Source organism: Tupaia chinensis, unplaced genomic scaffold (genome assembly GCF_000334495.1).
Source record: "Tupaia chinensis unplaced genomic scaffold, TupChi_1.0 Scaffold000179_1, whole genome shotgun sequence".
NCBI lineage: Eukaryota > Metazoa > Chordata > Mammalia > Scandentia > Tupaiidae > Tupaia > Tupaia belangeri.
The window spans coordinates 3,510,208-3,527,668 of NW_006159654.1; the positions used below are offsets into that span (position 1 = coordinate 3,510,208).

The window sequence follows — 17,461 nt, forward strand, 5'->3', positions numbered from 1 at the left end:
AAGATAAAATAAAGTCAATATACTTTAACTGCTTTTATTACTTCAGACATTTCTTTAATAGGTATGAGAGGGTTAACATGTTAATAAAAAGTTACCAATTCAAGCTACCATACTAAACAAGGAATTGTTTTCAACCATCCACTTGTATTCACATTTTTCATCCTTCAGGAAAACATTAGTATATTGATTTTGAAATTAATTTAAGTCAATAGATGTCTTCTGATTAGTTAGTAACAATATTTATCTTTTTTTATATCTTCTCAGCTGTTTGCTATAGGAGTAGATTTTTAAACCTTTCCATACTTTCTTAAATCAGGGCCAATGTGTAGGCATTTCTGGCACACCTACGACTCAGATTTCTATAGTGCATAAAGTTTCTCACACTTATTCCTTTTGTTCCTGCATTCCTCACAGAAGTGATTACAGACCTTTTCTTTCTTTGCTGCTAGGGGTGAAGATGACATAGTTTCACCTGTGAAAGAAGTAATACTAACTGGAGACATGGACACAAAATAAGTGCCCTAGGAAGAAAGCTTTGTTAGAGAAGAGTAAGCAGAAGTCACTGAAAGCATGCCTTTTCCAGATGCCCTTCCTAGTTGTCACACAGTAACAGAAAATAATAGCATAGCCAATAAAACTAAGTAACATAGAAGTATAAAAACAGAAATAAAATATTGGACAGACAGTCCTATTTGTAGTCAAGAATATAAGATCTCGAATTAGAGTCCAATTCTGACACTAACTCATGATCCCAGATGAGTTATTAATCCTTCACTGCTTCACCTTCCCTATATGTAAAAACTGGATTAATAGAACTATCAACCAACTGGACTCCTGGAAAGACTGAAGGAGAGAATCTTTACAAAGCTGTTATCTCCGTGACTGGCAGAAAGTAAATTCTCACCACATCTTTGATATTATCACCATTTTAAACTTCAATTGGCTAATCATCTTTATCAAATTATCTTCTGATCAACATAAATCTTTAATCAATATCATATATGTGTTTACCAAGGGCCTACAAAGTCAGCACGAGCACAGTCATAAAAACTCACTTTGTTGCTGATACAGCCTATCCTAGCCAAGTTCCCTAGAGTCTAAGGCAAAAGCAGATGTGCTCATACCCTTGAGGAGTGCAACCCAGAAATGCAGGCATGAGGGAAAAGATGGAAGGAGATCAAATACAAAGGAGTGTATTATTATTGTGCTGGATACAGCTTCATGATGAGCTGATAGCTCATTTTCACAAGATAGCTCTGGTGCACATTTATGGACTTACTGACTCACTGAACACTCTTTTTAGGGTAAAGGAAGAGAGTCAAACTTATCAGCCCTTCCACTGTTCAAAATTTGCCCTGAGGGCATGAAGACTTACTGGTTGCACAGACATGGATACCCCAGTACCTTCCTTCTCTGTAGCAAGGAAGTCATGGGATGAGAGCAAGAGGTGCTCTTCAAGGAGGATGAGCTGATGCTTTAGGGGCACACCCAAGATGAATGGAAGGAAACAGGGAATGACAGCCACAGCAGTGCCATTCATTTATAGAAGCAGGGACATCTCCCACCAGAGAGCAAAGCCAGTGCATGGATTTGCAGTGGTGAATTAGGCTGACTCATACACACACTAGCTAAGGGAGCCCTGAGTGAAGGCAAATAGAACTGAGACTTCATAAGCCAATCAGCTCAGATCTCTTGCTCATCTAAATTAGCTGGACCTGGGTTGTATCAAGTTTCTCTGAATATTTAAAGCACTCATGGATGAATTTTCTATGAATATCTCCATCAGACTCCTAAAAATCTACTACTGTAATTGCTCTTAAGTTTGTTCAAGTATCATTTCATTTTCTGGATATGAATGAGCAAAATAAAAATAATCAAACACAAACAAAAGTCAGCTGAGACAATCTGTAACAGAACAATAACAAAACATGCTACAGAGGAAGAGAAGAACCTGGTAAACTGTTGTTTTCAAAAGCTCTGCAAAAAGTTGCACATATTGAATAATATTTAGACAAAAGTACCTTTAGGGATTCCGAGTGAGTTAGTATTTGACATAGATTTTACTGAAATGCCATGATCTCTAGATGCAAACCAGAGCTACTTTGGGGTATATCATGTAACTGAAAATAGTTACTTTATCTCAAAGAAAATATAAAATAATTAGCACATTTTCAAGGTGTATTCTGATTACATTTGAATGGAAAAAGAAGTGAAGGGGATAAAAACAGAAAGATCTTTTTTTTAAAAAAAGGTGAAGTGGAGCCCATAGGAATTCTGCATTAGTTTTGTTGGCCAGCCTCAACCAAAGGCATATAAATTCCCATTGTAATGAGATAAGTTTAATAATAAAATGGACAAAAACAACATCAATTTTAGAAATTGGAAAGAATTAAAGGGAGCAGTTCTCTGCTCTATACTAAAAAAGCTAGGACAAACACACAAAAGATTTGCTTTAAGGTATGGGAAAGTTAACATGTTAATGAAAAGTTACTGGTTCAAAACCTGGACGTATGAAAGACCCACTCCATGAGCTCCACTCTGTAGCCACTTTTTATATGTTTTGTGGGTTTTTTACTCTTAATTTCAGAAAGGAAGAATAAGAGAATGAATACTGCTTTTGACTGAGAGAACAGAAAGAGTCTAGAGCCTGCCACAGGGAGTTTCCAATTGAATTCTCCTTATTTTTGGTGGGAGTTCTGAAGGAATGCACCTTCACACAATAAAGATAAGGCTGAAAATGAAAGAGTGATTTTTAGCACCTGCAGAAATATGAGTTGCCTGCAAAGCTTCTCTACACCTGAAATTGGATTAAGATGATCCCCATCACATTAGTCGTGCTCCTAGGTGCCCAGTGGAAGTAAATATAAACCCTCTCTGTAAATTATTGCATTATTCTTTTCTCCACAATATTTTTTTAAGAGAAACTTTTGGTATAAGGTGCATGTGCTCACCAGAGAAACAAAGAGAGAGAGAGACAGAAATCTCAAAATCAAACCTCCCCCCCTCACGAGGGGATGACCACGCTGCAAATCCTTCCCCTCCATTCTCCTCTCAGGATTTGGGGCACACATGCACATGTGCCCAGTGTGATTTTTAAGCCACTGAATCTGGGTGAGTTTTAAGCCACTGAGTTGAACTGTGGTCAATTATTGGGAGTCCAGTGATGTAACGATTACTCCATCTGCTGGTCCATTCCAGAATATTTTTAAGAGCAATTCTATAAACCCAATGTTCAGAGAATAATTTTTTTAAAAAAGAGCAAACACAGAGAAGGAATGGTATTAAATACTATAAAAAATAAACACCCAAGAGGCACGATGGTGGCACAGTAGTGCAATGTGATGCTCTGCAAGGTAATCCCATATGGAAAGGTTCCTGATTTGACCCTGGAGACCTCCCTAAGCATGGCCAGACAGGCACTTACCCATGGAACTGGCTAAAGGCAAGGAGTGGATTGTGGCACCTAGACCCTATTGTGGGTATTCTCTCTATCTTTCTCTCTCTCATTAATGAAATAAATACATAAATAATATTTTAAGTAAATAAATAATATAAAAAGACTCACAGGGACTCCATATTTGGAGTTAATGTTTCCTATGTTCAAGTACATAACAGAGAAGATTTCAACACAAGATTTCTTACACAGGCAATCATCCTATTTCAGTGTCCTAGCTGGGACTGCAGGTTTATGCTACCATTATTCTCACTATGTTGCTTAATCCAGCCTGGAGCTCACAATCCTCCTGCCTCAGCCCCCTGGATTGCTGGGATTATAGGCACATGCCACTGAGCCTAGCCATTAGGTTCGACCAGTAACTGAACCCAGGCCTCCCCTATAGTTCCAGCCTACAGAGTATAGTGTCTTAGCATTATGTACTACTCTGCCTGGCCCATAAATATATTTTCCAAAATTTTCAGAATAGAAAAATATAATTACCCAAAACACAAGCTTAGTGGATGAGTTTTATTGAAATCTGAAGGTGATTGAAGAGAGAATTAGTGAACTGGGATGTAAGTAAGAATAATTTTTTTTCATTTTAGCAGTTTTTAATAAGAACTGTATATAAGATTATTTTATTCTTGCATCTTATCAATTGTTTCTTCCTTATATTTGCCCTTTTCCTTTCCCACTTGGTGAGACTTGGCTTTCAGTTCAAGGATCTTTTTGCGGTCTTTGTCCAGTTTTAGCCTAGTGATAACCACCTTGCTAGGGTGAATCTCTGCATGGACCGCTGTGCCATTAGCCTTTTCCACTGTACCCATTCAGTATAGATGACATATTTCTTCCTGTAAACTTGGACCACTTTGCCAATTTTCTGACCTTTATAGTGTCCTCACACAACTTGAACTTCATCGTCCTTTCGAATGGGCATAGATCTCACATTGTACTTCTGCCTCAGCTCTTTGGAAAGGGAGAAAGACAAAATCCTCCTGCGGATGTGGGAATGTGCATTAAATGCTTTTTATGGTTCTTGCTTCGGTCAGAGGTCATGAAAGGATTGAACTTCATTTTGGCCACAGCTGCTCTGGTGATAGCTGCAAAAGAGCCAGAATAAAATTTTCAAAATAAAGCATGGAGAGACTAAAGGACCAGAGACACAGGAGAGAACATAAGAATTATAAGAGGGTAAGAGGGGGGTTTCAAAAAGTTTGTGGAGATGAACTGCCAGGCGCCGATGCAGAGGAAAATATGTGATGACTGTGAGGCTGGCCTACATAGAAGAGTTCTGGGTTCACATCTAGAGATCTTCCTCGGTATACTGGATACTATATACCCATGGTCTACACTGGCTGAGACTGGAGTGGATTGCAGCATCAAGATCTTTGGGGGTGCTGTCTCTCTCTCTCTCTCCCCCCTCTCTTTCCTCTTTCTCCTTTCTCTCCTTCTCTCTCATCCATGGAAGAAATAAATAATTTAAATTTAATATTTTAATAAAAATACACAGCCTCTGTAGTGCAGTTGGTAGCATATATCAGACTATAGAGTTGGAAGCCAGATTCTGACCACAGATCAAGTCTCTGGCTTAAAAACATCCTGGGGGACCAGCAGTTGGAGTAATGGCATGTGGCTGGACTCCCATGTAGTTGACTGCAGTTCGAATCCTGGACCCAGCGGCTTAAAATCATGCCGTGCGAGTGTGCGTGTGTGTGGAAGACCTCCAGAGGAGAAAGGAGGAGAAGGGATTGCAGCATGGCCATCCCCCCTCGGGTGTGATCTCTCGTTTTCTGTCTCTGTCTCTGTCTTTCTGGTGTGTACACGCGCCCTATAGCAAAAATCTCTCAAAAAAATAATCCTCCAAAAATAAGGATGAAATTAAAATATTTTAGACAAACAAAAACTGAGAAAGTTCATCTCCTGAAGACTTGAATTTAAATTATTTTTCAGTCTAGCTGTGCTCTGTAACATCCCGCATTCTCCTTCTACACACTTGTCACATGTCCACATGCCTGTGAACCTGGCTGGTTGAGACTGAGGGTGGATTTCTGCATGAAGACTTTTTGAGAGGTGACTATTTCTCTTGCTTTCTTCTCTCTCATTCTCTCATAAGAGTAATGAATAAATGTTAAAAATAAATAAGTAAATATTTTTTCAAGCTGAAGAAAATGTATCTCCAAGGGAAACTCAGAGATTCAAGAATAAAAAATATGAAATAATAAATATGTGGGTAAACATACATTAATTAAGTATCTGATAAAAGACTTCTTTGGTTAATGTCCTTGTGATTTTATGATCTCAGGACTAAAATATAAATGTATACACAAATTTAAATATTCCTTCAAGTTAGCATACCATAATCATGGATTTGGTTGTCTACTTTAAAGTCTCATATGGTGGCCTCATGTGGCTATTGAGCACTTGAAATATGACTAGTCTAGGTTGAACTGTGCTGTAATGATCAAATACACATTGAATTAAGAGAACATAATTTTTTAACAAAAGAATATGAATGACCAGGTAGTGATGTGGTGATTAAAGTCACTGGATCTCACATGATCAATAGCACAGCTTGAATCTCAGACCCAGTAATTCGAGAAACAAACCAGAGGACCAGCAGATTGCATAATAGTTACATCACTGGACTCCCACACAGTCGACTGTGGTTTGAGTTCTAGATTTGGTGACTTAAAACTCACATCAGGTGGGGCCAGCAAGTGGTGTGGTGGTTAAAGGCATTGGATTCCCACATGGCAACTGTGGTTCGAGTCCTGGATCTGGTGGCTTGCTCTCACGCTTTCCCTTTCTCTCTATCTCTGTCTCCCTCTGGTCAAATTAAAAAATAATAACAAATGGAATTAAATAAGTAAATCATTCTTTAAAACAAACAAACAAACAAAAAACTTACATCAGGCATGTGTGCATGCATGCCCAAGATCCTGAGAGAAGTATGAAAGAGAAAGGATTACGTGAGACCATATCCCTTAGTAGGTGATTTCTCACTTTCTGTCTCTCTGGTGAGTGCATGCACCCTACAGCAAAAATACTCTCAGAAAAAAAAAAAAAAAGAAAAAGAAAAACAAGCCATGAACATGTGTGTATGCCAAAAATCCCAACAGGAGGAAGAAATGGAGAAGAAAGGAGTGCAGCATGACCCTGCCCCATAGGTTGCTTTCTTACTCTCCCTCTCTGTTTCTCTCAAGCAAGAGTATATGTGCTTTGGCAAAAATTTAAATGTGTGTGTGTGTGTATCTTAATCCTATTTTATATGGGTTAAATATTAAAATAATATCAACATTTGGGTTAAATAAAGTATCATTAGAGTTAATTTCTAATTTTGTCTATTTAATTTTACTTGTTCTAAAATGGCTATTGAACCACAAAAAAAACTCAAAATTTCATTTATGGCTCTAATTTTATTAGTGGGCTGTGCTGCCTTTGAGCATGGATTCCTTTCCCTTAAATGGTAAGTTCCATATTCGATGTCTATTCCCTAAAATCACCATATGGAAGTTTATTAATAGCAGAAATGATAATGATTCATAAATACCATGTCTTCTCTTTGAGATAAAGTAATCTCTTAAATTTATTTATCACTTTAAGAGTTAAATTCATCCTTCAAACAAGTTTCCTTTTCAAACTAGAGCTCCATGCAAGGATACAGTTGGACATAAAAAAGCAGATTTACAGCTGCATTTTACAACCTCAACACTCACATTCTCTCCACAGAGTCATTTTGTCTTTGGGGGGATAACCACATTAACATTAGTGGAAACTTGAATAGTCCTTGAACTGATAAAATATCCAATCACTAAAAAAAGAAAGCAATTATATTTTAGAGATGTTTTCATGCATGTCACAACATCTTGGTAAATCCTTCTTGTCTTTGACAAGTAAACAGCATCGTCACTAGGAAATGAAATGAGATATGAAGAGAAGTTCATAAACTGTAAATGTGAATGTGCACACACAAAAGTGCATCATGGCATGGTATAGAGAGAAAGCAGGCAGAAAACATCATGTGTGCATATGTAGGAGTGGGTGTGTGTGCACAAATTTCCCCTCCTGAGCTCAAAAGGGCATTTCCTGTTCTCCTTGCAAGGGTTCAGCAACCAGCTATTGGAAGAGAAAATTTCTCCCATGCCATCTTTTAATATTTATTCCAGGTCCTATTCCCTTGTAAATCAATGTGCACCTGAGATGAAGAGATGTTTTATGTCCAAATTTTACCATTGTAGGAAGAAAGTAATTGTACACTTCTTTGTGTTCATACCAAACATGAAGCCAGAAATAAGACCCAATGGGCCCACTGGATGCAGAATCAAGTGAGGAGGAGATGAAGAACTGAGAAAATATTTTCATGTGTCTGGAAGTCAACTCCTTGAAGTACTTTCATATCATTACTTTACGCCATCATGCCAAATATGAATGTTTCTATTTTGCACAGCCTGACCCATGTCACCGTTGCAACCCTTTCTCACATTATTACTCTCACATCAGCTCTTTCTAGACCAAATTACTTCTTTTTATTAATTGCCAGAGGACATTTGCACTCATCAGAGAGAGAGAGGAGAAAAAAAAAAGGCATCCAATGGAGCGTGGTCATGCCAAATCCACTTTTTTTCTTTTCTTTTTCCCCTCAGGATTTTGGGCATGCACACACATGTGTGTTGCATGTTTTTCAAGCCACCAGGTCTGGGATTCAAACTGCAGTTAGTCACATGATATTCAGCTCCTTTAACTACTGAGCTACGGTGTCAACCCTAGACCAAGTTTCTTATGCTTTCCTGAGGATGACATTTTTTTCACACTTCTCTCACATGTTTCTCTTTCTCAATGGAATAGCTTTCATTTCATCTGGTAGTTTAAATCTATTTATTCTTTATAACTGAATTCAAATTTTACGTACTCACCTTGTAAAAAAATGTTTTTGAAATACATTTTAAAACATTTTTAGATGAGTCTATAAAAAACTTGGGAAAATAATGTAGTTTAATTGAGTATAATTTCTAGGGCCTTATTAGCAATTATTGAAATACAATGAACTTGGGGCCGGCAGGTGGCATGGTGGTTAAGGGCGCTGGACTCTCACATGGCCGTCTGCAGTTTGAGTCCTAGACCTGGTGGCTTACCTTCTCACTTTCTCTCTCTCTCTCTCTCTTTCTCTCTGGCTCTGTCCCTCTCTTGTCAAATTAAAATAAATAAAATGAATAAAGTTAAATAATTCTTTAATAAAAATTTTAAAAAAGAAATACAATGAGCTTATGTAAAAGCCTAGTTTATATAAAAGCCTAGTATATGCAAATATAATTTCATAATTGCTCTCAGAAAGTGATATGAGACATTCTAAATACACACATATACATAAACATACGCACATACAGCAAATTAATAAAAAAAAAATCACGCTTTTGCCCCTGTACTTGGTATTATTTGGAAACAAATAGTAAGCAGAGATACATTACCCATTGTTTAACTTTTAGAACATTTCCTTACTAAAATGACTAAAAAATGTTAGTTAGCTTATGATGAAAAAAACAAACTACACAATATACAAAGGGATACCAAGTTAAAATTTCAACGTCAGTCATGACAAAAAAAAAAAAAAACATGTTTCTCTTCAAATTTAATTTCCATGAGAAACTATTTTAAATTAAAACCTTCCAGAGCAATGTCCTTCCATTTTTTGCATTTTTACTACCTAGAGATCAAACAGTTTGACACAGCAAAAATTCTGGTGAGTTAGGAAGAAATGCTGATTGGTTTGTTGGCTGGTGGCCGGGGGAATGTTATGACCGAGTAATTATGTGTTCTGGACAGATGCATTAACCAGGCTTGGGGCTGGAGCCACTGGATATTATTTTAGTCATAAGGCTAAAGGAACTGAATCATTTTCAAAGCATTGGCTGGCTGACATTGCCTTACTGATGCCTGTTCCAATGACTCTTTGGCAGTAACTTCCAACGCTGCACTTATGACATGGTAAACAAAAACTACATTAAAGGTTTGCTTTTTAATCATGAAGGAGTTCAACATTTCCACTAAGCTCTCTTGCTATTCATCAAGTCACCATCGAAGGCTATTGCAGATTTCCACAATCCTGTCTTCTGTAGCAATGTAGCAGGCAGAAAGGTCTAAGTTTTTTAGTGATAAAAAAGTATATGATCAAAATTCAACATGATACGTTTTTGAAATTGTTCTTACTATATAGTAGGCTGAAAGTTGATGACTTCTACCTTTTATCATGATGTATTTTCAGTTCATGAAATGCCATCCTTTATAAAACATCTATGTTTAGTGATTAGAAAAATACACATTATAATGAAAGAATATAGTCAACATGACTGCTTTGGCTTGTAGTAAAAGACCGTAAGTCTCATAATAATCAGTCTGTCAATCAGTCAGTCCAGAGAGTTCTTCCTTCGGTGCCATTCAGACTTGAATTTTTATTTTGACATTAGTTGTCAGTTAAATATTTAATTATTGCAAATATCTTCCTATGATTATTAAAAAGTTTAAATATGTTTGTTTTTCAAAAAATAATTTTGAATTTTAAAGACATAGTGACATTTCTCTCAACTATAGCACTACGAAAATAAAATGCAAATAATAAAGTTCATTTTCAGAACACTTGGAGGTCTTGAGTAACTTTTTCATATTAAAAATGATTTATTTTGATAGACGGCAGCTAGTTAGATTGACAGATGAATGGATAGACATATATGTATATGTAGACATAGAGAGATGATAGATTTGAAAAGAGATGGGAGTGTTTCCTTGCTTTTTAAAATTAATTTTTAGAAAATTGCTAAAATCTTTAGAACTATTAAACAGAAGATATATTAGAGGATATTCTTCAGAATTAAGTGTGTTTAAAAACAGTTTTTGAATATTCATCATTTTGGTACAGCTTCATATTACTTTGTGACTTTCCTTCTTTTTCCTTTTTTTTTTTCATGTTTTTCCACAAAGCATCCATTGAGGTAAAAAGGAATATAAACACTCCAAAAGAAGATTATAAATTAACAATAAAACACATCACATAATCATTAAAATCATTGTAGTCACTCTTTTTATTAAATAGTAAATGTACTATTTTAAAGGAAATGTTATTTTCTTTTACTACTACAAAGTTATCAAAAGTCTGGAGGGCTTAGTTAATTGGAAGCTACTTAATTAACCTAATAGGAAATATTTAGAGAGCTTTCTTCTGACTGATAAAGAAGCTCCAAAAAGAAAACGTACACTGACATTTTTATATAACATTCAGGAAGAATTTACTAAGAGAAAAATCTCAAAATGTATCTGAAAAAGAAATGTTTATAAATAAAATCACGATAATAAGAAGGATTAAGAATTTCTTTCTTAGAAAGTGAAGAATGGAGAGATTGAAAGGAGACTATTGGGCTGGAGAAGAAGAAGGCAAAGTTTAAAATGCCACTTGAATTATTTCAAGTCACAGAATATTGTGTTTTAAGAAATGGTTGGATTTGTTTCTGAAATAGAGGATCTATTAAGTTTCACTGTTAAAGATAGTTAATATAATAGATTAAAATATTAAAATATTCTAATGATACTACATTATAATTGCACTATAATAAATACTATAACACATTGGAATTTAACACATAACCATATAATCAGCAGAAAATCTTCTTCACAGAAAGAATATGTACCATATCTAACACATTAACAGCAAAATGTAGATCTCTCATGTTTTTATTTATATTCCTGTCTTTGTAACAGGGAGTCACATAGTTTCACAAATTGCATTTTTTAGCTATTTTAATTAAGCTATTGTGCTCCAAATTGTTGTCAATTCCACTAAATAGTGTTAATTAGTGGCACACATGAATTGCTACTTGAGTCAATCCCTGGATAAATGAATGCAATAAGAATTAGCATGATCTGATCATACACGGTAAATTCATTTCAATTCCTTGCTGAAGAATGAGAAATCAAAATAATTGATAGTTATTTAGGCTGTAAAATTAAAATATTTTAATGCAACATCTGTCAAATAACAATTTAAGAAACATCATGAGTAAATTCATTTGCTCTTCACAAATGAATGTTTTTGTTCACAAAGTCTAGTATTCAGCATTTGTTTTAGCACTTACTCTATCTTTATGTGTTGTTTTCATTTTATATATATTATATATATAATATACTTTCATCAATCATAATAATTCTCTATTTAAATGAAAAAATTCTGGGACTAATTTTTTCGGTTTTTGTAAGATTATTTTTGTGTTTTAAATTCTGTATTTAGTCAGTTATTCACCTTGCTAAGATTCTAAAAGTCAAGGAAAGGGAGTGGGGAGGGCAAAGAGACTTTGGAACAAACATCAAAGTATAAAATATATTGACATGCCCAATGACATGCTATTACAACAAGCAAAACTAAATATGAATTTAGCATGGAGTAGTAGCCTAAATTAAATACAGAAATTTACATAATATTTTCTATAATGGACCTGATAAAAATACAGTAATTAAGCTAGCTTAAAAAAAAGAAATACAAACAAAAAATGTATGTTAATGTGAAATAATCCTCCACTAATGATTTTTCTTTAGAAAAAAAAAAAAGAACTTCCTATAAAATCTAAACAAGGCAGAAAAGACACACATCTGTCATATGTTTGCTGCTTTATAGTTACTGCTTTAAGAAAGGATGTGAATTATAGAGTGAGTCCTTTTGTAAACATTCTAATAAAGCCTGTGTAAGATATACAAGGCATCAGAACCCTTCAAGCTGCTGTTCTCTAAATAATACCAAGAATTATATGAGCCTCCAGGTTCCCTGTATAAATTCTACACCAACTCAAAACACTAGCCTGCTTTATCATTTTTTAAATCCTTTTCAGAAAACCTGTTTTTCTTCCCCTTTACAAAGAAGTAAAAACACTGCAAAGAAGAATCTGCATTTTACAAGCTGTCTATTCTTTCTGGATAGAAAGATCAGCACTTAATTTATAAGCCCTAATTCTTTTTACTCTCTGCCCCTAAAACCTCAAATCATCAGCCCCATTGAGGATACCAAAAGTAATATGACCAAGAATACATCCTAGGCACCTATTCTTTGGAAACATGTCGGTAAAGGAGTGATGGAAAACCCAATTAACTTCTGATTACTTTATTAACTATAGTCTTTAGAAACCAAGATGAAGAGATAACAGATTTTGAAAATATAGAATAAGCAACAGAATTCTCCTTTTAAGTCTTACCTGCCTTTTTTCCTTAATATTCCTGAATCGAATAATTTAAATCTTTTGGGATTAATTTCCACAGACTATTTAAAGAACTTAAATTCTTTCCTGTTTTCAGACTATAGTATTCCTAGCTCAACCCTAATCCCAGTAACTTTAATAACTCTTTCTAATAACTTATTTTTATTATTCGAGTCTAAACTAAAGTCAACTTTTGAAAGAGAAAATGGTAAAAATAATAAAATCTAATCTAATAAGTAAAGAGAAATATTTTCATTGTGTTGAAAATTACTTAAAAGGAAGGAAACAGGTAATGTTACTACAGTGAGAGAATCTAAAGGTGAAATAAGAAACTAGACTAATTTCAAGTTAATAAATTATTATCAAAGAATGATTTATCAAACTTTATTTCATAACTATTTATAGTGCTACTTTGGAAGACAACCAAAAAATATAAACATAATGCTTAAAAAAAAAAAAAGGAAACCCAAAAACTAACAGTACAGATTAAGTGTATTGGTCTATATAGGATGTGAAACTATAATTGACTTCCTAAAATACTCTAATTAGTGTTTCCTAGTATCGCATAGGGATTTATGTTCCCAAAATTTACTGTTAAGCTTAGTCTGTAAATTTAATATCAGCAACTTATTTCTATATTTCTACAATGCAAATTATCTGTAGAAAAGATGACTCTTGGAATATTAGATGTTTAAAAAAAAGAAAACTATATAAAGCATAATTTGAGATTATAGAAGTTACAGGGATGCTTGAATTCTTGCCTTTCTGTTAACAACACCCAGAAACTCTTGCACCTTCACCTCCTTTGACTGATACTATATAATATTTATGCATGCATGACAACAAAATATGTTTCAATAAAAATATATTTGAACTAGCAGAACAAAATTGCTTTAAGCTTTTGATCTATCTCATAGCTCACATCTCTGAAAGTCTTTTCCTTTCAACAGTTACATTCAAAAAGTCAAAGATATACAGCTGACGATTTAAGCTGAATGACACCACGATAAACTATGGTTTCTCCTGCAGATAAAATACATCATAAATCGGTACAACACTTACCTCATTTTAAATATTACTGTCTCCTTTTATCAGGTAACACTATATGACCTCCCCTTACCTCCCTTCTTCCCATATTTTACATGGGATTTTAATTCTATACAATGATCACAACCAGAATTTTTTTTAAATTAAAATAGGATATATGGCTTTAAAGGCTTAGGTTATCTGATAAACAGATTTAATTTAAAAAAGAAAAAAAAAAAAAAAAAAAAAAAAAAAAAAAAAAAAAAAAAAAAAAAAAAAAAAAACGAGGACAGACCAACTTCTGGTGCACTATAAAATGTGGCAATAACAGAATGGTATCTATTTTTCAGTTGCAATACTCTTTCACAAAACTGCAGTTTATCCCATGTTATAAAGTGATAGGCAACGTTGTTTAATAAAATGGAAATGCATTCATAACTAAAGGAAAAAGAAATGATTCTGCAGGGACTGCAGGACAACACACTATGTAGCTTTTTCTTATTAAAATATCTACTCATGAATTACAATGGCCCTATCAAGTTCCCAGTGAACTGCTTGATTCAAACTGCCAAGTCTGTGCCCAGAAGTTATCCTTTCTCTGGACACTGAAACTTGGATTACACTCCCAAGCTATCAAGTGTGTTAAATGTACTGATGTAAATCGTGGTTAATCTCCACACGGCTTTGGCTTCGTTTTCTTCATCCTCCCAGGACCGTTGAGAGAAGAGCTTTCTCCTGCCGAAGTGCAAGGAAGGAGGCCTCCCTCCCTGGCCAGGAGAGAGCTGTCAACTGACATCAGGGCATTCCAGCTGCAGGCTGCCAGGAGAGAAGAGAGCTGCCATCCAGACACGTCAGTCTTGTCCATCACCAGGGAAGATCAGATCAGTCACAGCTTTTTCCACATTTCCAGTTGCTGTAATCTGAAACTAGTGTTAGGAATAGAAACTTGTGGGCTCAACCCCGCCCCAGGACCCCAAATTACTCTTATCTTCCGAGTTCTTATCCTATCCAAACACTCAGAAGCCCTGGAATGAACTCTAAACCGTTTTTTCATCAGGAGGTCCTTGGCCACTGTTATCTGATGATTAGTACACAGAAATTTAGGGAGGTTCCCAAACTAGCCGAAAGTCTCTATTGCCTCAATTGATCTTTTCTCAAATCATCATCATTATTATTATTAACCACATATGAACTGTTTACTATGGGAGGGATTTACATACGTAAGTAAATAATACAGCTTATTTTCATACACCATGAGAGAGAAAGAAAATGCATTTTTACGCAATCCTATAATATTGTAAAGATTTCCACTAAGGTCATGCTTTGTGAGAGTTTTCAAGTTAGCAGTGATGGATTTCAATTGCTACGCAGCGAACTCGATGTCCCGGCTCGGGGCTCTGTGTAACCACGCTATGCATTTGCCGTGCCACCGCCTTGAGTTAACACCGCTAACAGTGCATGCAGTTGTCACCTTGCAGAGAACGAAGCCAATTCGTCCCAACATACTCCCCAAATGACTCTTTCAAACCCATATCCCTCAAGCCTCACCATTGACCCAGAGGGTAAAGCCCCAGACTTGAACAGCCTCAGCTTGCCTTCTTTCAGCTTCTAAACAACATTCCCCCCATACTAATATTTTTCTTTTCCTTCTTGCCTCCAAAAATTTGTGTCTTTCTTTTCCACAAGTAAGCCTCTCCACCTGTGCTTAATTCCATCTGCTTTTTCTTCTCTGAGGACTTTGCATCAATTACCTGTCCTTTTCTTTGCCACCGGACTCCTTCCCATATGCCTTCTAAGACACATGGATTTAGTTGGGGGGAAAGAAATGATCTCCTGTATCCCTACCACACTCCTCCCCCTAGTTTGCCATCTTTTTCTTGTTTCCATTGTTGTGAACTTCACAGACACCCATTCTTCTATAACACATAACCACTCATTATTAGTTCAATGTCTCTCTTTACAAGCGATCAACCCAATAAAGGCGGGGATTACATCGATTTTGTTCCAGGATACATCCCCTCACCTAAAACAGTTTCTAGTACATATCAAGCATTCAAAAATACTGATGATGTTGGATTATTTTCTTAATAGTTTTCCTGTTTTTTTTTTTAACTTTAACCATAACTTTTGACAATCTTGTTTCCAACTGCTCCACTCTCGTGAAAATATATATTTACCAAAAATGTATGGCATAGACTTTCTCAGTAATTGCCTGCAAATCAAAAATAGTATTTTTTCAGTCCCCGATCTTTCTGACCATGAAAGTTCAAGGCTGATGATAATTCTCTGTGGAAGACTCTCCAGGCTACTGGTTCTCCGTACCCTCCAGTCCCTATGTCTCAGTCTCTCTCAGTCTCATCCCCCTACATTTACAAATTAACCCCACCCCCGATAACCAGCTTTCTCGCCTGGGATACTGAATTAGACTCCAATCTCTCTCATTCTGATTTGCACTGAGTATTATTAAGAGACGAATTTCTCCTATTAAAAAATCTCCAGGACCAGCAGGTGGTGTGGTGGTTAGGCACTGAATCCCATAAGGCCAGCTCTGTGGTTCTAGCATGGACTTGGCTTGAAAAGCATGCATGGTGTATGTGAATGTGTGCCAAAATTCCTGAGAGGAGAGTAGAGGAGAAGGAGTTGTAGTATAACCAGCACACCTGGGGGAAGGTGGTTTCTCATTTTCCCTGTATCTCTGTCTCTGTCTCTCTTCGGCAAGTGCACATGCTCTATAGCAAAAATCTAAAATAAGAAAAATCTCCGAAGCTTCTCACTGCTTTTATTACTCAAAATCTAAACTCCTTATCCCGACATTCAAGGTCCTTCATAATCTGTACCCTAATCTTTCCAGCTTACCTCTCAAATTACTTAGCCCCCTCTACATACTAAGATCACAAATACTTTATATTTGTATTCTCTGGAATTTTGCTTAATGTCGGTTCCCTGGCTAGAATGCTTCCCCCTGCTTTCAGTCTATCTAAATATCATCCATCTTTTAATGCTCAGCTCAGATAACTGTTTCTTCACTAAGGCCCACACAGAATTTCAAGTTATAATGGTGTGTATTGAACCATGATTTGGGAAACCAACCATACACTTAATTATTTAATTTTATTTTGCTAATTTCAGAATAGTTTTGTAATGCATTATCGGCGTTCAAAATTCAAGGACTACAAAAGCGTGTACAAAAACCGTCTCCCTCCTGATCCTGTCCCTCAAACATTAGGCTCTCTTCCAGAAGCAACCAACATCACCAGCTTTTTGTGCATCTTTCCAGAAGTAGTTCATAAAAGTTACTGCTTCTTAATATGTTTAGTATTTTGTACCAAATATGTATCTTATCTTGTAAGGTATTTTACATTTCATGTACTTGTGTCTTCTCCCAGTAATGGAGCCTGTGTGCCGGCTTCTTCAAAGAAATGTCGGTCACATCAACATTTGTTGACTGTGCAATTCTTCCTTTCAAGTTTGGGATAGACTATTCAACAATAAAATTGAATCTCCACTACTTCCCTCTTCCGTTAAGAAGAATAAAAAAAAAAAAAGTTAAGCAGTAGGTTTTTTCAAACATTTCCTCCCCAAACATGACCATTAAAAGGAAATTAGAGCATTACTAACCACATATGCAGATGTGCATTGTTTTGCTGCGATAGTTTAATATGTTCCAGATACAAGAACACATTACCGTATTTCCTTTGGTTCTGATACATATGCTGATACAAAGATTACCAAAATCACTGATTTGTAACGGGTGATTCTGTTTCATCTT

At 35.6% G+C, this 17,461-nt stretch overlaps 1 pseudogene; it reads right to left on the reverse strand.

The window, feature by feature from the left end:
- Nucleotides 1-4,074: 4,074 nt before the first annotated feature.
- On the reverse strand, nt 4,075-4,510 carry LOC106734668 (60S ribosomal protein L26-like; annotated as a pseudogene).
- Nucleotides 4,511-17,461: the final 12,951 nt, after the last annotated feature.